This window comes from Giraffa tippelskirchi, chromosome 3 (genome assembly GCF_054371585.1).
Source record: "Giraffa tippelskirchi isolate mGirTip1 chromosome 3, T2T-mGirTip1v1.2.pri, whole genome shotgun sequence".
NCBI lineage: Eukaryota > Metazoa > Chordata > Mammalia > Artiodactyla > Giraffidae > Giraffa > Giraffa tippelskirchi.
The window spans coordinates 107355512-107380527 of record NC_137277.1 but is presented as its reverse complement, the minus strand read 5'-3'; the positions used below and the strand labels follow the sequence as shown (position 1 = coordinate 107380527).

At 38.2% G+C, this 25016-nt stretch overlaps 1 protein-coding gene across 16 annotated transcripts in view; it reads left to right on the top strand.

Annotated features, from left to right (window-relative positions):
- Positions 1-25016, top strand: part of LOC145542948 (uncharacterized) — a 564353-nt gene that overhangs the window by 386306 nt on the left and 153031 nt on the right. For 8 of the 16 annotated variants that reach the window (XR_014080298.1, XR_014080293.1, XR_014080292.1 and 5 more), the window contains one exon: positions 347-448. The exons of the other annotated variants lie outside the window; for them this stretch is intronic. The gene's annotated coding sequence lies outside the window, so the exon portion shown is untranslated. The remainder of the gene's footprint in view (positions 1-346; positions 449-25016) is intronic. 16 annotated transcript variants of the gene reach the window in all.

Here is a 25016-nt window from a genome sequence, read left to right as displayed (position 1 = left end):
TGTAATATAAGGGATTTAGAAACAGTTGATATAATTTCAAACCCATGCTAAGAATGTTGTTTGAAAAATGAAGTGAATATAATCAAATAGAATATCTATTATCTGCTTTTAAATTTTGTAAATGTAGATCCTGTCTATGACAACAAATACGTCCAGTTTTAGGAGGCATGATGGTGAGAATTAGAGTTAGACCAGTCAGAATAAAAACTATATTACACACACACACACTTCACATTAAATAACATTCTGTAGATAAACCATTAGATGGAGAAAAGCATCCTTAGATCTACTAGCACTTAACAAAATCCTGAGACTAATTGCTTCCATCCTTTGATTTTTCATGAAGAAATAGAAGAAGTAGAAGAAATAGAAGACTGAGGTACTTTTTCCTGATAACATGGTTCTCTGTAAAAGAGCTTGGAAATCCTAGAAGCCTATTCAAACGCAAGTATGCTTTTCCATTAACGGCTTCAGATAGTTAAGTCTAAGAACTGTGCTGTGGGGTGAAATGTTTCTGTTTTCTCCATTGCTGTTTCAGGTCTTTTGAGAGGGCATTTTTCTTGACCTTTAGGTTCAGCCTAGAGTGCTCACCAAACAGTGTACTACAAGGATGCATATTAAAAGCATAACTTTACACCAGTTGGTATTTTTTTCCCTTACCTAATAGAATTGAATTTAACACACTGAAATCTTGATGGATGATCCTAAGTAGTTAATCAAATCTCATCTTTCCATTAATCTAATTTTATTGTCATAGATGTGGTCTCAGCAGTTTATCTTTAGCTGTAATCAGATTTCACTTTTAAGTCAAATAAGTTCTGTTGGGTTTTAACTTCTACACATTTTCTTGTTCTGCCACCACTAATCTAGAGAAAACTAGGATTCTACAAAGGCCTTTTCCAAGACTTTATTGTATCAACATTTGTCTCATTGCTTCTCTTTATATGAGATGAATTTGTCCCCAAACCAAGATGAATATGTAGCAGAAGTAGCAGGCAATGACAAGCTTGAAAGCTAACGACAGAGTAAAGCAGTGGAAAGACTTAAGGAGTTTGAGGTGAACCAGACAAGCTCTTCATTTGTAAAATGGGGGGTATATTACATTGACCTCATGGGGCCCTGGTGATGATTAAATGAGATGGGTGCTAGACTCAGAGTCAGCATTGAGAAATAGTTATCACTCTCATTATGAAGTTCTAAGGGTGTGAAGCTGGTTATAGCAGACAACAATTAACAATGTTTCAAAGAGGAAAAGTGTAATTTTTTCTAGAGCAAGTTCTAAAGTGTCTTGCCCTAACCATTTGGAAGACTAATGGTGTGAGTGAGCAGGATATTTAATTTTATGGGTGCATGGTTCATTAATGGATAAGAGAAAAGAATGGGAAGCAGATGTGGGCAGTGGGCATGAATACTAATGGAGGGAGACCAGATCTACTTGCAGACTTGGGGCTTCAGTGAGGGAGTGGGGGTGGGGGGGCAGTTTCATGCAATATCACTCCTTCAAGGCATAATGGTTCTCTCCATGATGCCCACCACCAGTGATGCAAGGCTTTCATTGTAAAAGAATGAAAGTAGGAAGATGCCCATCAAAAATTGTTCAGTCCAAGTGTCATCTATGTTAAGTACACTAGAGTAGGTATCACAGTTCTGCCTTGTTTATTTTAGAATTACACTGCCTAATACAGTAACAACTAGCCAGATGTGGCTTTTAAATTAAATAAAAATAAAACTTGGTTTCCTCAGTCACACTGTATCCACATTTCAAGTGCCCAGTAGCCACATTCAACTAATGCGCTGGAAGATGCAGGTTTAGAACATTCCCATCATCATAGATGAAACATCATGGACAAGACAGGCAGGTGGCGAACAGAAGAGGCAGTGGGTTGGAGCACAATGGGTGCAGGATGTGGAAGCACCACAATGGGCATGGGGATCCCAGCCTCAGAGTTCATACGTTGTATGCTTTATGCTGATTCCTTAACCTCTCTGAGCTTTATTTTCCTCAACTGTTAAGTAGAGGTGAATAATGGCCATCTTGCAGACTATCATAAATATAAAAGGAATGACAAGTTTCAAGCTTTGTGTCTGACCCAGAGTAAGTGCCCGATAAGTGGTATTTGTTACTATCAATAACGGCAAATGGTAAAAGAAATCAATGAAAGACTCCAAATGGTGAAAACTGAATTGTGGCATTTCTGGTTCAGCAACATTCCAGTTTTATTATAGACGTGCAGGCCTTCTCAAAAGCCACTACTTTTAGTGGCTATCTATGCTTTGTGTCTATATCACATAGACAGCTTTGCAGTTAGATTTAGAAAGTAAGGGGAAATATAAGGCACTAGGTCATTTTCCATGAGGAAAAAAGGACTAGATGTAAATGTTAAATATGTTTTTAATACATGGTAAACTCTAAATGTGAATGCCTCTATCCTATCAAAAATGTATGCTTTTGTGCAGTTATTAATTTAAGATTAGCTTTTCCCCCTGCTTAATATGCAAAAATTCTGTGACAAAAGGTGGCCCCAGGCAGGAAAATATAAATGGCCAGAATCACTCATTATAATTACAATGAAATAATGCTTTCTAGACAACAATGTTTTCTTTTGTTTTCCTTATCCTGATAGGAAACTGTGAAAATTGAAGCTCTATTCAATTCGTTTCGTTCCACTTCAAACGCATTCTTGACAGCCATTTAAAAAGTCTTTCCCCAAACTGAAATTAGTATTTTCCAGACTAGTTTTGAGAATATCTGCTTGTTTGCCTGATTCTCTAGCAACCAATCTAACAATAACTATCACTGCATCAAGGGACAGAAAGGGGCTGGTGGTAAATAATTCAGACTCCTGGGTTATTTCTGTTGGATCATCAAACAATGGCACCATGTTTGTACTTGAGTCAGCGAGCGTTCTTCTCTGTCTTCATGTAGCTTCTTTTTGTGAAGGATGCAAAATTCCTTTGCAAAAAGTCTCCTCTTTTCTTCTCAGCAAACTCAGGAGATCTTATGCTCTCTGTGGCTCTGGTTCCTGATTCAGGATTCCAGTGGCTACAATGGATGTGATTCCTGCTCTGTCCCCTCTGAATTGAGGAGGAGGTGCTTTGGTCTAGCTAAGGCCATATTATGTGACTGTCACTGGCGTATTGGCAACATTATACTTGAGAAACATATTTGTCCAGATGCACAGTTTATAAGTGACTAGATTTTGATATTAATTTAATTAATATCAAATTAATTAGAAAGTGCTTTATTGCAGCATCTGCCACCCAGCAGAAATTAATTTCTTCTATGTGTTGTTCAGATCATTTTCCTTCTGCTACAAAAGCTTCCTAGTGTAAGAACGTGTCAACAATCAAGACATTAGGAATCACACTCTTTTAAAAAACGTTTCTAAATACTTATAGAGTTGTAGTTATATGATGCACTGAATCAAAACTGCCCATAATTAATAATAATAATAAAACTAGCATCCATTAAGCTTTCAGAGTGAGCCAGTTGCTGTTCTGCATGCTACATTAGAGTTTATTCAGTATTGAGATAAGCTTCTTAATTATTTGAGATGTCCAAAAATAAAATAAATTCTCTTGAGAAGAAAGTACGTCTAACTTTGAGGAAGATAGTAACAAAAATCTCTTTAAATTTTATGAAAACTATAAGGTAGGGTGATATACGTAAGTTTTATTTTGGCTCTCTGAGTTTCAAAGCAGATTTTTAGGAAAACAGGTCAGGATGTTTAAGGAAAAATGTAGGTGATTCAAGGTTCCTAGTGTTAAGTCCTCAATCATAGCAAATTCCTTCCCCTTTCGAGCTTCAGGGTTTCTTGGTGTGTGTCCTTTCTTTTTTCCTGACTATACAGTTGATTTTACAGTGTTGTGTGTGTCAAAGCTCAACAGTAACCTTTTAAATAGTATAAGCAAAATAGTAAATTAAAGTAACAAGGCAGTTGCAGACAAAGAGAAAGACTTTGGTAAGAGTCTCAGAGATGCTTGAAAATGGAGCTCAAGCCCTTGCTCTGCCTGCTGATCCAGGTTTCCTCCCTGAGCCAGGGCTCCCGTCCCCTTAGGACAAGCTGTGTGTGAAGCTCTGTTAATGACCCCAGACAGCTTGTTGTGCCGAGTGCGTGGTGGGCGCTCCTGTGCTCAGACTCCAGAGTCAGCCCCCCCTGACTTCAAGGCCTCCCTCTGCCAATTCCTCACCTTTATGAGTGAGAGAGTGAATTCGCTCAGTCGTGTCCGACTCTTTGCGACCCCACAGACTGCAGCCTACCAGGATCCTCCGTCCGTGGAGTTTTCCAGGCAAGAGTGCTGGAGTGGGTTGCCATTTCCTTCTCCACCTTTATAACCTCAAGTAAATTTTCTTAACTTTCCATGCCTCCATTTCATCATCTGTAAAATGAGGGTGATAATTATAGTACTTCTCTCATCAGGCAATTGTGAGGATTAAATATCTTAATATGCATAAGAGACTTAGAACAGTGCCTGGACATTGATTTTGGGAATCATAAACTACACCTGTTATTTATTTCCTGTACTGTTATTTATTTCCTGTACTGATACAGTTTTTCTCTGATTTCTGTCTTGGTTCAGCCTCTTCATTTTACCAGAAACAACAGTGCAGACCGTAGTTTGGGGGTTTTAATAAATACATGATAGCCAAATATATTTGGAAATTGAAATTACATGCAACTATAATTTTGTGTCCAGAACTGATTTTCCCAGAAACTAAAATAATATTATTGATTCTCCCCTTTAACTAGGTTGCCTCTTTGTTTTTAAAATCATGTATGAGTAGAACTTGTTCTAGGCATAGTCACTCAGTTGTGATGTGGGTGCGTGGTGTGTCTGTTTGTGGTGGAGTTGAGTGGGGTGGAGGATAAGGTGAGATAGGAGAAAGAAAAGTTCTTACAAAGAGAAATAAATATAAAGACAAAAGTGCAGCAGGATAACTAGACAGAGAAAACACTAAGTATGGGAGGAAGAGCTAGAGCTGGCCAGAGTATTCTTAATTTGAAAATTGGTATCCAGTGGGATTGAAATGTATTCTTTTATAACTGAAGTTTTGATGGATTGTTGCAACCATGTTTGGTGAAAGAGGAGATATGCTGATGGCAGGAATAGAAAAGCAGGTGAGATATTAAGGGCTAGATATTATGTCAAATTTATTCATAACATAATTTCACCAGGCAGGGAATCCATGATAAGGACATACCCACTAGCCATAAAGTCATAGACTTTGGCTCCTCCAGGAAGCCCACCCTGATTGAGCTGCAGGATCCTTCTCTATTTGTCCATAATACCCTGGGAGCAAATCCTTCTATAACACATAGTTTTTGATGTTATATTAGGGTTACCTGGTTATACTTCTTATCTTTACTAGATGGTGAGAGAAACTTCCTGAGAGCATAGTCTGAGGTATCCCTTTACCAGCCGCAGTTTTTGTTCAGTCTTTGTAGAGTGAAGTGTATGTGTTCCCATGTCTCTTCTCAACTTTATGCCATGGGCTCGCAACGTAGAGGACAGAGGTTTGAAGTTAAGGAGATAAATTGCCATTAGCAATTTTAAGCAACATGAGCTTTCTGAATAGTGTTACACCAGCCTTTATTTAAGGTAAGTCTGGTTAAACTGCCACCCAAAACAGGGCTTGCATGGCCTAGCGGGTCACATGCATTCTGAGATTCTTCCACATAGACTTACAGGATGATGGCCTGAATGACTGCTTGGCCCTAAATGCATATGTAACACTGCTGAACAAACTAGGCTGGCTGGCATAAATGAAGCATTGTGCTAGCATTCCGTTTCTCCACACTGCATGGAGAGTTCCTTAGATATTTTAATATAACAACCTTTGTCCTTTATCTGTCCTCTTAGAGGAGACTTGGCCTCTTGTGAGCCCTTTGATCATTTCTCTCTTCCACCCTCCACAGGGGGCACACACTAAAAGGTTTCCTTCACAAAAGCTCTCTCATCCCCTGGCCCCTTTCTTCCCTGGCTCACATCAGATCTACTCGCATTATATTAATACGGATGCTCTGGCACTTAGAGACGGAGAAAGGCATCCTGTAGCTGGTGGACGGCTGAGGAGAATGGGATGGCAATATTCACATAGAATACCATCCCTTTGCTTCAAGCGCAGATGTCTTTACAATGGATCCTTCTTTATTAGCATAAAGGAGACTTTAAAAGATTGCTTTTAACAGATGCAGGTTCTCAGGGTGAACTCTTTCAAGACAGCTAGGCTGGATCTGCTGAGTAGCTTCTGGGAGCAGACTGAGGATACGATGATGATTTCCCGTCTCAGCTATAAGGAAGCACCAGAAGAGTCTTTGGCAGATCTGTTTTTATGGGGCCTGAAAGCGATGCCAAATAGAAGTTCTTGGTATTCTATTTTCCATTAAAAGATACCAACACTGTACACATAGCCAGAACAGATTAGAAGAGAAGAAACCAGAATAGAACTGTTTATTCTCAATGGCTAAACAATAATTTTGAAAAAGAACAGGATGGCATTGTTTTAAGTTATACTGTAATAGTGGGGCACATCAAAGACACAGTGGCAATTATTAGCAAGAGGTTGATAAGAGAGGTGGCAAGACAGTATTTGGAATGCTTTTGCAAATGCATTCCATATTGAATGTGAAAGAAGCTACCTAGTCCAAGACACCTCACAATCAATATTCTAGATAAGAATATGTATGATATGTTATTGATAGTAACCAAAACTACTATGAAGTGAAAAGAAAGCAGTCAACAGAGAATGACCATCCAAGGCAGCAGAGTATAGTGGCTGAAATGAGCACAGATTATAGAGCCAGACTGCCTAGGTCTGGTTTTTGTATCTGCTATTTGTTACCTGTCAGCAGTAATGTTCTGTGTGCCTCAGTTTCCTCATCCCTAAAATGGAAAAAGACAGTAATAGAATTTATCAGAATTACATTGCTACAAAGATTCTATCAGTATTCCACACACTAGTGGCTGGCACCTGTTATATAGGTGCAATTATATGAATAATTGATAAATAAGTAATGAAGTCATCCAACACTGTCACAGTAATTTTCTCTGGGAGAAAAATTCTCCTAAATTGAAGGATATTTTTTAGTTTAGTGAACACATATTCCTTGAATCTGTGCACCTGTAGAGAGGCGCATAAAATACAAATGCTGATCTCAAGGAAGTCTAGTTGCAGAAGCAGGAAATAGAGATGTAAAAGGTTGACCATTAATAACAAAGATAACATAGTTCCAAACATTTAAACATGTGCTTACTATATAAGATTATTTTCTGAATGTGCACTTAGAGAGTCATTGTGACAGAGGTCGTGTAAGGCTTGACCAGAGAATGTCCTGTAAGGGTGAAAGTTCCACCTGAAGCAGCTAGGTTTCTATCAGGGAGTAATTTACATAATAAGGGAGATGGAAGGCATGCTGTGGAATGTGAAATGTACCCTTGGCTCTGCTTAAGCCTCTTCTTCTAAAGAGCAAACACTACCTTGGTCATTCACTCCTTTATAGCCAGTAAGATATGCATACATAACTTATTTAGCAGTAACACATTTTATGCCAATTTTTTTCAGCAGTTTATGAGCACAGAAAAAGATTTACTGTTAATTTTCACAGGTTTTCTTGTACTCCATCCAAAAGAATACATCTGGTTCACATGATATCTGGCTTTGCTTTCCACACCACCAAAAAAAAATCTTTTTTTCTGGTATAAAATATGTTTAGCATCTAAACACGCAAAAAAAGAAAATCAGTATGGCTATTTGCAAGTAGAAAACAAAATAATTAGTCATTCACAATTAGAAGTGACATTTGTCCACAAATATCTGTGTTCTTCATATACCTTTGCTCCCAATAGAGTCCCTGAAGAAAATATTTCATTGATTCTGTTGCTGCTGCTGCTTCCTCTTCCCCTTTCCCTTCCCTCCCTTCATCACCCTCCTCCTGCTCCTTTTCCTCCCCTTTCAACTCTTTGTTCATTTCTATCATTCAATGTTTTATGGTGTATTCTGCAAAGGTATCATAGATATTGAGAATGCAAGAAAGTCTGTTGGTTTCAGGCTGTTTCCTTAATCTCAGCAGATTTATTTATTTTATCATTTAGAGAAAAAGGAAGCATGAGTCAGATTACTTTTTTTATATGTATGATTTAAAACATATCAGGTTTTTCTTAGGGCCATTTTGGCTAGTGTGGTATAGGCACCCATGTGTATCATTACCAAGAAAATATATTGGCATAAGTGTCCCCATGACATTGTGAAAATAGTCTCCAGAGTAACATACCTAACCCAAAGACTAATCTTGTTGGAATGACTTAATAGACTTAAAATGTCATGCTTTGTGCATTAGAGCCTTAGCTGTATTATGAAACCTGTACGTATTTTAAGCCTCACCTGTCATATTAAATTAGTCATCTTGGTTACCTTGTGCTCACTTTCCAGAATATTATCTCATTTTTAAGAGAGTTTTTTGAAGTCCCATTCCTCACACTAGGAGCAATTAGATGCAGGGCAATAAATGCTTAACATATAATGAGGGAGAATACTGTCAGCCGAGCCAAACTGAAGTGGGGAAAAGGTAATGACCTAGAATCAACCATGGTGAAATATTTAAGCCAAACCGTGTACTCAAAGTGCTGGATACTCTTATATTCATATTTGCAAAAAAAAAAGTCATCATTTTATTGTTTAATTTAATTTAATTTTTATAAACATATTCTGGGGCTCAAATGAACAATAATTTTACCAACTGAAATTTAGGGCAAATATTCTTAACAATATGCTTTTTCTTTCTTTTGAACTTTCTCTTATCTCCTGGGACACACATTCTCAAACCCATATACTCATACACATTAAAAATTTCAAGTTTATAATATAGAGATAAGAGTATTCTGCTATTTTAGAGGAAAAAATAAACAGTGAGTTTAAGAAGATCATACAAGTGTTGTGCTCAGTTGTGTCCAATTCTTTGCAATCCCATGGATTGTAGCCCTCTAGGCTCCTCTGTCCATGAAATTTCCCAGGCAGGAATACTGGGTTGGGTTGCCATTTCCTTCTCCAGGGGATCTTTCCCACCCAGGGATCAAACCTGCGTCTCCTGTGGCTCCTGCACTGCAGGTGGATTCTTTACCCACTGAGCCACCTGGGAAACCCTGTGTAACCATCACCACTATCTAATTTCAGAACATTTCAGTCATCCCCCCAAAAGAAATCCCATAACTCCTATCAGTTAGTCCAAATTCCCTCCTTCCCTCCATCCCTGGCAACTGTTGTCTACTTTCTATCTCTTTAGGTTTGCTTGTTCTGGACATTTTATATAAATGGGATCATAATCCTTGACTGAGCCTGTTTTTCAGGTTAACCCATGTTGTAGTATCTAACAGTACTGCATTCCTCGTAATGGCTGAATAATATTTCATTGTATGGACTTACCACATTTTGTTTATCTATTATCACTTCATGTGCATATAACTGTTTCTTCTTTGGGGCTATTATGAATAATGCTGCTGTGAACATTTATGTACAAGTTTTTATATGAACATGCTTTCACTTCTCTCAGGAATATACCTAAGAGTGGAATTGCGGGGTCATATGATGGTTCTGTGTCTAACCTTCTGAGGAACCACTAAACTTCTATATCAGCTGAACAATTAGCATTCCCAGTAGCAATGTATGAAGGTTTCAATTTCTCACCAACACTTGTTATTTTCCTTTGTCCCCTCCAGCTCTATTGAGATATAATTAACATACAACACTGTGTAACTTTAAGGTGTACAATGATTTGATTTGATGTACTTATATACTGCAAAATGATTACCATCATAGCTAACATTTGCATATCATATCACATAAAAGCATTTAAGATTTACTGTCTTACAACTTTCAAGTATACAGTGTAGTAGTATTAACCATAGTCACTATGCTGTACATTAGACTTTTCATTTTCTTTGAATATATACCCAGAAGTGGGGCTTGTTAGGTCATATGGTAGTTCTGTTTTCTTCACACTGTTTTCGATATTGGCTTCTGCAATATGCACTCCCACAAACAGTGCAAAGTTGTTCTTTTTTCTCCACATCCTTGCCAACACTTGTTATAGCTTATCTTTTTGAGATCATTTGAGATAATAACTCCTTGTTTTAATTTGCATTTTTCTTATGGAAAATGATGTTGGGCACCTTTTCATGTACCTTTTGGCTATTTGAATGTCTTCTTTGGAAAAATATCTACTTAGGTCCTGTGTCCATTTTAAAATTGGATTTTTTGTTTGTTTGCTTTGCTATAGAGTTGTACAAGTTCCTTGTGTATTTTGGATATTAACCCCTTACGGAGTATATGGTTTACAAATACTTTTCTCCCATTCTATAGGTTTTGTTGATGGTTTCCTTTGTTCTGCAAAAACTTTTTAATTTGATGTAGCCCCACTTGTATACTTTTGCTTTTGACACCTTTGCTTTTGATATCAAATCCAAAACATCATAGCCAAGACAAATGTCAAAGATTTTATTCCTAATGTTTTCTTCTAGGAGTTTTGTGGTTTTAGGTCTTACATTCAAACCTTTAATCAGTTTGAGTTAATTTTTGTGTATGATGCAAGATAGTGATCCAGTTTTATTCTTTGATTTGTGACTGTTCAATTTTCCAACACCGTTTATTGAAGAGACTGCCCTTTCCATGTTGTATATTCTTGACTCCTTTGTCGAAAATTAATTGACCATATGTGCCTGGGTTTATTTCTGGACTGTCTATTCTATTCCATTAGTTTGTGCATCTGTTTCTAAGCCACTATCCTGTTTTGAGTACTATAGTTTTGCAGTGTAGTTTTAAATCAAGGAATGTGATGCCTCCAGATTCTTTTTCAAGTGAAAGTGTTAGTCACTCAGTCGTGTCCAACTATTTGTGACCGCATGAACTGTAGCCCACCAGGCTCCTCTGTCCATGGAATTCTCCAGGCAAGAATACTGGAGTGGGTTGCCATTTCCTTCTCCAGGGGATCTTCCCAACCCAGGGATTGAATCTGGGTCTCCTACATTGCAGGCCAATTCTTTTTACCATCTGAGCCACCAGGGAAGCCCCTGTCTTTTTTTTTTTCAAAATCACTTTAATTATTAGGGGTCTTTGCAGTTATATACAAATTTTAGAATTAAAATAAGCCAAAGAAACCCTTAGAAAAGTCCTATAGTTTTTTAAAAATTGAGATATAATTCACATACCATAAAATGACTACTTTAAAGTATACAATTCAGTGGTTTTTAGAATATTCACTATGTTGTATAATCATCACCACTATCTAATTCCAGAATATTTTCATCATCCCAAAAAGAAACTGTTTGCTTTATCAATCTCTTCCAATTCACCCTTTCTTCCTAGTTTCTGACAACTACTAATCTGCTTTCCATTTCCACAGATATGTCTATTCTGGAAATTTCATGTAAAAGAATCATGTGATTTTTGTATGTGTGACTTTTTTCACTTAGCATTATGTTTTCAAAATTCACCTATGTTGTGGTATGTATCCGTACTTCATTCCTTCTTAATGGGTGAATAGTATTTTACTTATGGATATATCACATTCTATTTACCCATTCATAATTTCAGTTGCTTCCATTTTTGTCTATTATAAATAATATTGATATGTATGTTTGTGTGCATTTTTGTGTGTAAATATATGTTCTAATTCTGTTGGGTATATATGTAAGAATGGAATTTTGGGGTGATATAGTAATTATGCTTATCTTTCTGAGGAACTGTCAAACTGTTCTCTGTAGCAGCTGTACCATTTTATGTTCCCACCAGCAGTATTTGAGGGTTCCAATTTCTCTACATTCTCAGCAACACTTGTTATCTTCAATTCATCCTGATAGCTGTAAAGTTGAATCTCAGTGTGGCTTTGATTTGCATTTCCCTGAAGGCTGATGATGTTGAGCATTCTTTCATGTGCTTATTGGCTATTTATATATCTTCTTCTGAGAAATGCTTATTCAAATTCTTTTCTCATTTTTAAATTGGGTTATTTGTCTTTTTATTTTTGAGTTGTAAAAGTTTGTTTTATATTTTATAGCTACTAGACTCATATCAGATATATGACTTGCAGATACTTTCTCTTTCCATGGGTTGTCCTTTCACTCGATAATGTGCTACAGTGATTTTTAAAAAGTGTTCATATGTATTTGACTCTAAATTTTCCAAATCTATTTGACACCAATGGGAACACCATGATAGATGCTTAGCTTGGCTGCTGTCAAGCTTCCTTTTTCCTTGGATTATATAGGTTAGATAAGAGCCTGGCAAAGGAAAACAAGCTTTAGAAATAGGAGGAAGGATAGAAATGTTCATGTTTCAGTATGGGTAAAAGATCCCATCAGTCATGATGATCTGTATATAAGTCCACTTTAAGAAACAATTCCTGACTGTCTTTAAAAAGTTTAATTTTTATTAGTTTATGGCAATGAATTGATGTAAATGAGGGGAGAATAGATTGCTGTAGTCATCCTGTAAACCCTAGGAGATAAGGAGTTGAATCAAGCTCCATGCTATGGACAGATAAACCTGTGCCTTTCTTAATCTGGAGATCCCTGTATGAATAAGGTGAGAAAATATCAGAGACAACAAACGAAGAAGAAAAGAGGAGTAAAAGAGATCCCTCCAAAATATAGGACTGGATCTGAGAACTTCTGAGGAGAGAACATTTTCTCTGCAGCTGCATGGGGAGGGACACTTCTTAGGGCTTCATTTGGAATGACTCAGGATGGTTACTGCAGATTCATGGAAGCCACAAATATAAAAGGAGCTCTAGGTGTTCTACATATGTATTTCAGCCTGCAACAACTTTGCAAAGTAGGTGGCATTATTTCCATCTTACAGTGGAAAATATCGACAAAGAAGCTAGTGATTTGCCCAAGGCCAAACAGATAAAGGGTATGGCTGGACACATGTATCATTTAAAGAGAACAAATCTATTTTGTTTCAATGTCCTAGACCAGGATTTAGGAGGACAGTCATTTTGGAGAGTAAACTATTGTACATTATCAGATGTGTAAGTGAATGCTAAGACAAGGAGAAATTTGTTCTCATTGATAACCCATAGTAAAGAGGTTTAATACTTCCCAGCTGCTCCTTCTCTGGCCCCCAAGGGATATAATTAGAGTGATTATTAAACTCCTAACGATACTAGATAATTTTTACATGACTATCTTTCTCTTTTTCCCTGAAATTTATAGGGATCATATTATCTTATTCTCATTGCAATACCAGAACCCAACATAGTGTCTGGCACATAGTAGGGCTTTCTAAATCCTGTAGCCAAAAAATAATAATAATAATAATAAATGATTGCATGAATAAAAGAGCACATAAATAATAAGATCTAAAAGTTCTATAACTCTTACTATGTGCAGATATTGTTCTAAATTCTTTTCATCTATTACTCATATAAACCTACATCAAAAAATAAATATAATTAAGTACCATCATTGGACAGATGAGGAAATGGATTCAAAGGCCTGGATCTCCAGTCAGTGCTTTTAAGCATTGCACTAAACAGCCTCTCCCCAAAAATGAACCAGAAGCTTATTTATGTAACCATAGAACCAGCCCCACACTGGCCCTATTCTGTTTCTAAGATACTGAACTGTTTTCCAGAGATAATAGATCAAAACTGCATGTCATACAGCAGTGCAGAGAAGAAAATCTTGACCTCAAACAACACCCAGAACCATTGTTTCATCCCAAACAGAGCCAAAGGGCTAGGACATGACTAGATCTAGAAAAGTGGAACCCTCTCAGAAGCAAAGGGTCTGCTGTCCAGGAAGAGCTGGTGCTGATGCTCCTTTACCATACCTTTCCCTAAAGCCCCAAGTTCTAAAGCCCTCCAATGGCAGCCTGCTTGCCAGTGCTTCCACATACCAGCCCTCCTCCCCTAACTCAGAAACGTTTAACTAAATCCCAGATCTGGGAGACAGATCTGAGCTGGACTTCCTGTCTCCTTGCCGGCTGACCTTGCAATAAAGCTTTCTCTTTCCTCAAAAGCCAATGCCGTAGTATTGGCTTCTCTGTGCATCGGGCATCTAGCCCTTGACCAGATAACAATTTTCTACTGCCATAAAATCAAGAGGATTTAGAAAGCAGTCACCTCCCAATCCAGCTTTCAGGTCCTCTTGTCTCTGTAGTCCTTCACAAATATATATATATATTTGATTGGTGGTGATACTGAGAATGCTAAAGGACTGAGTTCATTGGTTTCCCTTTTCTTTCCTCCACTAGTGACTGGCACAGGCAGAAGGAAGTTCAGGGGCCCTGCAGAATCCACTCCTGCCTGTGATGCCAAGCTTCTGGGGGCAACACAGAAGCCAGAATTGTTTGCAGAAAGATTGGATACCCAAAATGGTCAAAGAAGGGGTGGCTTTAGATGGCTCAGCAGATGGAAGCACCCTAACAGGAGAGGCCATGTGTGTAAGCGCACATGCTCTGACTCTGAACCTGCATCTCGTTTTTAATTTGGCTTTGACATTGTGTCCTTGTCTGACATACTTCATATGAAATGCAGACCACCACTTCTGCTTGGCTAGGATGAATGCTAACCAGGAAAAGAATTTAAAGTGGTACAGAATTAGTCTGGCTCTTAGGCGATAATGGAAACATGTGTTCAAGCATCTTTATCCTAGTAATCTCCTGACGGAAATGGTCTGAATTTGAGTCTGAATTACTTAAAGAAGCACAGCTGATGCCCCTTCCACTATGACAGGGGTGCTGAGGACTGCTGTGTTGCTAAGGGCTCTTTCACAACAGCAAAAGTGCAGTCTTGTTTAAAACCAAATATATATCACAGAGTGTCCCGGCTCTTAACTCATCACTGAGTGTAGTTAAGACTCCTCACTTCCCCTGAAGGGGGCACAGGTTCAATCCCTGATCAGGGAACTAAGATCCCGCATGCCACATGGTGTGGCCAAAAAATAAATAAATAAATAAAATTAACTCATCATTGAACTTATAAAGCCAGTGATTGACAAACTTACTTGGCTGCCCATTGCAGTCACCTGGGAAGTTTAAAAATACTGATGTCTGCATCTCTGCTTACACATTCCTGGGATGGGACCTGGATTTTTGAAAGCTCCCAGGTGATTCTGATGTGTAGCCATGATGGAGACTCACTGCCCTGCTGCTGCTAAGTCGATCAGTCGTGTCCGACTCTGTGCGACCCTATAGACGGCAGCCCACCAGGCTCCCTGTCCCTGGGATTCTCCAGGCAATAACACTGGAGTGGGTTGCCATTTCCTTCTCCAATGCATGAAAGTGAAAAGGCAAAGTGAAGTCGCTCAGTCATGTCCGACTCTTCGTGACCCCATGGACTGCAGCCTACCAGGCTCTTCCATCCATGGGATTTTCCAGGCAAGTATACTGGAGTGGGGTGCCATCGCCTTCTCCACTCACTGCCCTAGAGTCTTTAAAAACTACTCAGGCCCAAATTAGCATTTTTACTATACATATTAGGCTTCCCAAGTAGCTCAGCGGTAAAGAATACGCCTGCAATGCAGGAGATGCAGGTTTGATCCCTGGGTCAGGAAGATCCCCTGGAGAAGGAAATGGAAACCCACTCTAGTATTCTTGCCTGGAAAAGGCCATGGACAGAGGAGACTGGCAAGTTATAATCCGTGGGGTTGCAAAGAGTCAGACATGACTTGAGCCTTTGATTACCAAGGCATCCATTTCAAAGACATGCATCTCAAATAAACATATTGCCAGCTGTATGACATAGCTCCTATCTAAACAACTAGACAAGGAACTAGGCTGCTCCACCCATGAGGTTCCCCTTTTATGTATCCTATATAATTGATTGCTTGAGTGACTGCATTTTCCCTTCCTGCACCTTAATTTCTGCTCTTCTGTTTTAAATTCAATAAAGAGTGAACCCACAAAACCCTAGGCATGCCACTCTCAGCCCAATAAATGCAGAGTCCAAGATCCTCCTTTTCTCTCTCCCCAAGACCTCGTCATGTATCCTCAGTGAGTTATAAACCTTGTTTCTCGAAAGTTCCTTTATTGTTGTTGCTGAGGTGCATCTTGCAGTTGTAATAAGAACCACAGGGGCCAGTCCAGGTACAGCACTGGCCCTGGTTGGAGAAATATCTCTAGGTGCCCTAGCTGTGTGCATCAGGTATTCCTAGCCAATAGCATCACTATGAACATAATGAGGTCTACATGAAACATTGTGTTATAGACATCTACTCATGTTCAGTCTGTTTTGGGTTCATGGTAAGGATCAGCTCTTTCCACCCAATAATTATGTTATGATGAACTTAGTGGATTAAGACACAGTTACTCTCTCACACATGTCTGTGTGTTGGCTGGCAACTGGTTGATTGAGGCTTTCAGTTCAGTCGCTCAGTCATGTCTGACTCTTTGTGACCCATGGACTGCAGCACACCAGGCCTCCCTATCCATCAACAACTCCCGGAGTTTACTCAAACTCATGCCCGTTGAGTCGGTGATGCAATCCAACCATCTCATCCTCTGTCTTCCCCTTCTCCTCCTGCCTTCAATCTTTTCCAGCATCAGGGTCTTTTCAAAGGAGTCAGCTCTTATCATCAGGTGGCCAAAGTATTGGAGTTTCACCTTCAGCATCAGTCCTTCCAATGAATATTCACGGCTGATTTCCTTTAGGATGGTCTGGTTGGATCTCCTTGCAGTCCAAGGGACTCTCAAGAGTCTTCTCCAACACCACAGTTCAAAAGCATCAATTCTTCAGCACTCAGCTTTCTTTATAGTCCCACTCTCACATCCATACATGACCACTGGAAAAACCATAGCCCTGACTAGATGCACCTTTGTTGGCAAATGTCTCTGCTTTTTAATATGCCATCTAGGTTGGTCATAACTTTTCTTCCAAGGAGTAAGAGTCTTTTAATTTCATGGCTGAAATCACCATCTGCAGTGATTTTGGAGCACAAAAAATTAAAGTCTGCCACTGTTTCCACTGTTTCTCCATCTATTTGCCATGAAGTGATGGGACCAGATGCCAAGATCTTAGTTTTCTGAGTGTTGAGCTTTAAGCCAACTTTTTCACTTTCCTCTTTCACTCTTATCAAGAGGCTTTTTAGTTCTTCTTCAGTTTCTGCCATAAGGGTGGTGTCATCTGCATATCTGAGGTTATTGATATTTCTCCTGGCTATCTTGATTCCAGCTTGTGCTTCATCCAGCCCAGCGTTTCTCATGATGTACTCTGCATAGAAGTTAAATAAGCAGGGTGAAAATATACAGCCTTGACACAGTCCTCTCCCGATTTGGAACCAATCTGTTGTTCCATGTCCAGTTCTAACTGTTGCTTCCTGACCTGCATACAGGTTTCTCAAGAGGCAGGTCAAGTGGTCTGGTATTTCTATCTCTTTCAGAATTTTCCACAGCTTGTGATGATCCACACAGTCAAAGGCTTTGGCATAGTCAATAAAGCAGAAGTAGATGTTTTTCTGGAACTCTCTTGCTTTTTCGATGATCCAGCAGATGTTGGCAATTTGATCTCTGGTTCCTCTGCCTTTTCTAAATCCAGCTTGAACATCTGGAAGTTCACGGTTCATGTATTGCTGAAGCCTGGCTTGGAGAATTTCGAGCATTACTTTACCAGCATGTGAGATGAGTGCAATTGTGCGGTAGTTTGAGCATTCTTTGACATTGCCTTTCTTTGGGATTGGAACGAAGACTGACCTCTTCCAGTCCTGTGGCCACTGCTGAGTTTTCCAAATTTGCTGGCATATCGAGTGCAGCACTTTCATAGCATCACCTTTGAGGATTTGAAATAGCTCAGCTGGAATTCCATCACCTCCACTAGCTTTGTTCGTAGTGATGCTTTCTAAGGCCCACTTGACTTCACATTCCAGGATGTCTGGCTCTAGGTGAGTGATCACACCATCGTGATTATCTGGGTCGTGAAGATGTTTTTTGTACAGTTCTTCTCTGTATTCTTGCCACCTCTTCTGAATATCTTCTGCTTCTGTTAGGTCCATACCATTTCTGTCCTTTATCGAGCCTATCTTTGCATGAAATGTTCCCTTGGTATCTCTAATTTTCTTGAAGAGATCTCTAGTCCTTCCCAATCTGTTGTTTTCCTCTATTTCTTTGCACTGATCACTGAGGAAGGCTTTCTTATCACTCCTTGATATTCTTTGGAGCTCTGCATTCAGATGGGAATATCTTTCCTTTTCTCCTTTGCTTTTCGCTTCTCTTCTCTTCCCAGCTATCTATAAGGCCTCCTCAGACAGCCATTTTGCTTTTTTTGCATTTCTTTTCCATGGGGATTGTCTTGATCCCTGTCTCCTATACAATGTCACGAACCTCTGTCCATAGTTCATCAGGCACTCTGTCTATCAGATCTAGTCCCTTAAATCTATTTGTCACTTCCACTGTATACTCATAAGGAATTTGATCTAGGTCCTACCTGAATGGTCTAGTGGTTTTCCCTACTTTCTTCAATTTAAGTCTGAATTTGGCAATAAGCAGTTCATGATCTGAGCCGCAGTCTGCTCCTGGTCTTGTTTTTGCTGACTGTATAGAGCTTCTCCATCTTTGGCTGCAAAGAATATAATCAATCTGATTTTGGTGTTGACCATCTGGTGATGTCACGTGTAGAGTCTTCTCTTGTGTTGTTGGAAGAGGGTGTTTGCTATTACCAGTGTGTTCTCTTGGCAAAACTCTGTCAGCATTCTTTGGCATTGCCTTTCTTTGGGATTGGAATGAAAACTGACCTTTTCCAGTTCTGTGGCCACTGCTGAGTTTTCCAAATTTGCTGGCATATTGAGGGTGATTGAGGCTGGGTGTGGCTTTAAGTTGGGGCCAGATTTACTCTGCAAGGTTCTCATTTTCCCTGGACCAGTGGGCTACCCGGGTGGCTTCTCTCATGGTGCAGCATGACTGCAATGGGTAAGTCTTCTAACTAACTACACAAGCCATTCCAGGCTTCTGCATGAATGGTGTCTGCTCATGTCCCACTGGTTCAAAGTCAAGAGCCTGGAAAGTCCAATATGTTTGCAGTAGGAGGAAATACAGGTTTTATGAGTTAAAAGGCTGAAATCACAGATGCCAAGACAGGTGAGGAATTTGGGGGTTTGGGTGATCACCGCCTGCTGTCCTGGTCATTCACTGTCATGTGTGCTGTTTTCTTGTAAGAGATTAGCATGCCCTTTAACGGCCCTAGTATTTCCTCGGGTCCTTATTTTCTTATGCTGCTTGAGTTATTCCCCCAAAAAGAGAGAATAAGAAGAGTGATCCCTATATATTTACTAAAGGAAGACATCTGGAGAGTTGTCTCTGTTTTTCTTCAGTTTTCATCTGGGTGTTTGGCATCGCGTCAAAGGTTTTACTCTGAGAAGTTTTACAAAGTGAGTCTATTTAGTGTTTTACTTCCTTTCCACTTTATAATAATGCACTAGTGTTAGTTGCTCAGTTGTGTTTGACTCTTTGCGAACTCATGGACTGTAGCCCACCAGGCTCCTCTGTCTATGGAATTCTCCAGGCAAGAATGAGTACTGGAGTGGGTTGCCATGGCCTTCTTCAGGGGATCTTCCCAACCCAGGGATTGAACCCAGGTCTCCTGCATTGCAGGCAGGTTCTTTACCATCTGAGCCACTTGGGAAACCCAATACACTGAGTCTCAATTAAATGCCGCCCCCATGCTGCTTGCTGGGAACAATGTTACCGGGGAATGTGGATGTGCTTAGTTACTTTCGGATGCTCATTCACAAGAATAAATTCCCTCTTAAGCCTGAACCAGTGGACCTACTTTAGAAATAACCTCATGCCTTGTTCTGTCACAGTGCAAGAAGATTCTAATATGTAGGAGATCCTTGGATCTGACAACCACTGTTCCTACTGTTTGCTGATTCGCGTCATGGAACACAATCATTTGTCATTTTTGTTGAAATATGTAGTTGAATGCCCTGTGTCCCCATCTTGGTACCACAGTTTTGTTGTCTCATTGTTGTTGCATGTGCTTTTCTTAAGGGAAATAATAGAATTGTTTGCAGATTTGGAAATTTGCAGGTATCTTGGATATAACCCTTGTGAATGTTGGGAGTCTATCTTTCTCTCTGAAAAGGAGAATGGCCTCCTAACTCAGAGTTCAGTGCTTCAAATAAAGTAAAGCAAAAACACTTCAGGGTGCCTGGGGCATATATTAATATTCACTGAATATTTATATGTACAGTATATTTATATGTACTAAATATATATAATGCATTTATTATAATATATAATGTATATTATTTTTTAAGTATTTTATACATTTCTTTATTGTTCCTGAGACGGTTTTCTGCATCAGTGAAGCACATACAGAATGAACATATTAAAGCAAATAGAATAATAAGAAGTATAAAGATTAGAAAGTGATGCTAAATTTTCATTATTTCTGGATTATATTAATGCTAGAGAATGAGAAAAAAATAACCATAACACTATTGCAATTAGAAATTCTGACAAGATTGTCCTCAAATTAAATTTTAAGTCAAGATAAACCACCTGGAAATGCCCAGATATATTTGAAGAAAGTTTTTAAATTCCGCATTGAACCTAAAAGGCTTAAGTATGTATTAAGATCTGACCTGTTCTTAGCTAAGAAGACTCAGCTTTGTATAGCTAGAACAGTGTTTCTCAACTGTATTTACAATATTGCCTCCAAAGGAACTTTTTTGGGTGTATTTTTTCTTAATCTCCCTCTCCAATTAAATTTTAATATCACAGATACACTAAATATTTGTTTATATACTATACATTTATCTGTGTTTTATACAGAAAAAGAGTAAGTTTTTTTAAAAAAAGGTTAATTTTTTAACCTCTAAAAACTAGATTTTGTTCCTTAAGTTGTAATTATCCCTGTTGAGGAAACATGAAATACACATTCTCCCTTAATTTATTCATAACTTTAATTCAATGTCAATCAAAACATGCACAATAATTTTTTTAACTTTTTATTTTGTATTGGGGTAAAGCCCATTAACAATGTGATTAACAGTGTTGCAATGGTTTTAGGTGAACAGCTAAGGGATTCAGCCACACATACACCTGTATCCATTCTCCCCCAAACTCGCCTCCTATTCAGGTAGCCACATAACATTGAGCAGAGTTCCCTGTGCTATACATTAGGTGTTTGTTACCTGTTTAAAATATAGCAGTGCCTACATGTCCATCTCAAACTCCCTAACTATTCTTTCTTCCCATCCTTCTCCCTGGCAACCATAATTTCATTCTCTAAGTCCCAACAATAATTTTTGATGATGGATACACTGATTTAAATTACAAGACTAGCTAGAAAAGTTTCAAAGTATAAGAATTCTGAGGGGCACTAGCTCTATTAGGAGTATTAGACATATTGTAGAAAAAGTCATAAATATTTATATACTAGATTTTCAAGGATAGATATTTTATAAATAGAGTCAATACATAGTGGAGTTTAATATGTGATAAGTAGATTATCAAACAAATGGATTTTGAACAACTGACTAGCCAGAAGAATGAGAATGAGGAGTTTATCTCTATTACTCTCTTTACACCAGAATAAATAAAATGGTCAAAGATTGTAAGACAAAATGAGATACCATACAAGTATGGAAGAAAATATAGGAAAAATATTTTATATTTTCTTGGAGTGAAATTTTGGACACAAATTACAGAAGCCATAAAATTAAAGACAAATAGATGTGCATTGAAATGAAAATATTTGCATAGCTAAAAATAACACAAACGAAGTTAAAAGACAGACAACACACCAGGAAAAAAAATATTTGCATTGTGTATATATATATACACATATATATATACACACAAAATGTATATATATGTATATATATAATGTCTAATACATATATAATATGTATGTATATATACAATACTATATATATATTTTGTATATATATATACAAAATGGGTAATAGTCATAAGATATGTTGAATTCTAATAAATCAATAATAAAAAATACTAATGACTCCAGAAATATGGGCAGGAGAAACAGAAAAAATGAAATTGCAAATAACTTCAAAACATAAAAATAGTGATCATCCACAAAATAAAACTTGAAGGAACATTTTCATGTACCTGAATGGTAAAGCTGAAAATATTTTGTAGTATAATGTCATTGAGAATGTGTGAAAACAAATTCTCACCCATTTTTACTAAAGGTATTAATCAGCAAAGTTTATTTTTCAAAGATTATTGGTTGATTTCTATGAAAATTAAAACTTTACACACCCCTTGACTAGTATTTTTAGACCTAAGTATTTATATTGCAGATATATTCATATTTGTAGTTAAAGACATTTTTTTCTAAAATGTTCACAGCAGCATTTTTGTAATAGTGAAGAGTAAAATTTCAAAAATAAAAGACTACTTGTATGATTATAATACATTCATAGAATCCAATGTTGCTATTAATGAATGATTTCCAAGACATTTTAAGGGAGGGAAAAACAAATCTGCTGAAAATTATATAGTATGTGTGAAAGCTAATGTTATATGTCAGTCTGGCCAGATCATGGTCTGCAAGTTGTTTGTTCAAACACTAACCTAGTTATTGCTCTGAAGATACTTGTATATAGAATTAATAATTATAATTAGTTAACTTTAAATAAAATACATCACCCTTGATAATGTAGGTGGGTCTTATCTGATCAATCAAAGCCTTTAAGAGTAAAACTGTGCTGTCCTATAGAAGAAACTCTTCTTTAAGACAGTAATATAATTTCCAGCCTGCTTTATAAATTTCAGTTTTGCCAATTCCCACAACTGGGTGAACCAATTTCTTAAAAATCTCACCCTCCCCCACACCCCTAGATATAAAGTGACTCGTTCTGTGGGTTCTGTTTCTCTGGTGAATGCTGGCTGACACAGTAAAGTATTATGTCTTCTTAAAAACTTATGTATGAAAAAAAACCAAAAAACTTGTGTATGTTATGAAATGTTCAGTGATTGCCTCTGGAGAGACATTCAAGAGATTAGGAACAATGATTGTTTTGTTTTGCGGGGGGGGTGTTATATTTGTTTTTAATTTATTTTTCTGAAGTTGATTTACAATGTGTTAATTTCTGCTATACAACAAAGTGATTCAGTTATACATATATGCACATTGAAAAAGAATGTATACATATATATATTCTGTTTCATACTCTGTTCCATTATGGTAAATCACAAGATATTGAATATAATTCCTTGTACTATACAATAAGATCTTGTTATTTATCCATTCTATATATAATAGTTTGCATTTACAAATTCCAGACTCCCAATCCATTCTTCCCCACTTCCTCACCCCATTGGCAACCACAAGTGTGTACTCTATCTGTGAGTCCACTTCTGCTTCATGGTAAGACTGCTGGGAGAAATATCAATAGCCTCAGATATGCAGATGATACCACCCTTGTGGCAGAAAGCGAAGAGGAACTGAAAAGCCTCTTGATGAAAGTGAAAGAGGAGAGTGAAAAATCTGGCTTAAAACTCAACATTCAAAAAACTAAGATCATGGCATCTGGTCACACCACTTCATGGCAAATAGATGGAGAAACAGTGGAAACAGTGGCAGATTTTATTTTTTTGTGCTCCAAAATCACTGCAGATGGTGACTGCAGCCATGAAATTAAAAGACGCTTGCTCTTTGAAGAAAAGCTATGACCAACCTAGATGGCATATTAAAAAGCAGAGACATTACTTTGCCAACAAACGTCCCTCTAGTCAAAGCTATGGTTTTTCCAGTAGTAATGTATGGGTGTGAGAGTTGGACCGTAAAGAAAGCTGAGCACCAAAGAATTGATGCTTTTGAACTGTGGTGTTGGAGAAGACTCTTGAGAGTCCCTTGAACTGCAAGAAGCTCCAACCAGTCAATTCTAGAGGAAATCAGTCCTGAATATTCATTAGAAGGACTGATGCTGAAGCTGAAGCTCTGATATTCTGGCCACCTGATGCAAATAACTGACTCATTTGAAAAAACCCTGATCCTGGGAAAGATTGAAGGCAGGAGGAGAAGGGGACGACAGAGGATGAGATGGCTGATGGCATCACTGACTCGCTGGACATGAGTTTGAGCAAGCTCCAGGAGCTGGTGATGGACAGGGAAGCCTGGTGTGTTGCAGACCATGGGGTCTTCAAAGAGTTGGACATGAGTGACTGAACTGAGTGACTGAACTGAACTGAACTGAAGTCACTCCAGTCATGTCCGACTCTTTGCGAACCCCATGGACTGTAGCCTACCAGGCTCTTCTGTCCATGGTGTTTACCAGGCAAGAGTGCTGGAGTGGGTTGCCATTTTCTTCTCCAGGGAATCTTCCCGACCCAGGGATCAAACCCGCGTCTCTTGTGTCTCCTGCATTGGCAGACTGGTTCTTTATCACTAGCGCCACCTGATAGGTTCATTTGTATCATATTTTAGATTCCATGTATAAGTGATGTCGTATGGTATTTGTTTTTATCTTTCTGATTTACTTCACTGAGTATAATAATCTCTAGTTACATCCATGTTGTTGCAAATGGCATTATTTAATTCTTTTTATGGCTAGTGGTATTCCATTGGGCATATGTATCACATCTTCTTTATTCATTCATCTCTCAATGGACATTTAAGTTGTTTCCATGTCTTGGCTATTGTGAATAGTGATGCTATGAACATAGGGATGCATTTATCTTTTTGAATGATAGTTTTATCCGTGTATATTCCCAGAAGTGGAACTCCTGGATCATATGGCAATTATAATTTTATTTTTATTTGAGGAATCTCCATACTGTTTTCCATAGTGGCTGCACCAATTTACATTCCCACCAACATAGTAGGAGGTTCCCTTTTTCCACATGCTCTCCAGCATTTGTTATTTGCTGATTTTTAAATGATGGTCATTCTGACCAGTATGAGATGGCACCTTGTTGTAGTTATGATTTCCATTTCTCTAATAATTAATGCTTTTGAACTGTGGTGTTGGAGAAGACTCTTGAGAGTCCCTTGGACTGCAAGGAGATCCAACCAGTCCATCCTAAAGGAGATCAGTGCTGGGTGTTCATTGGAAGG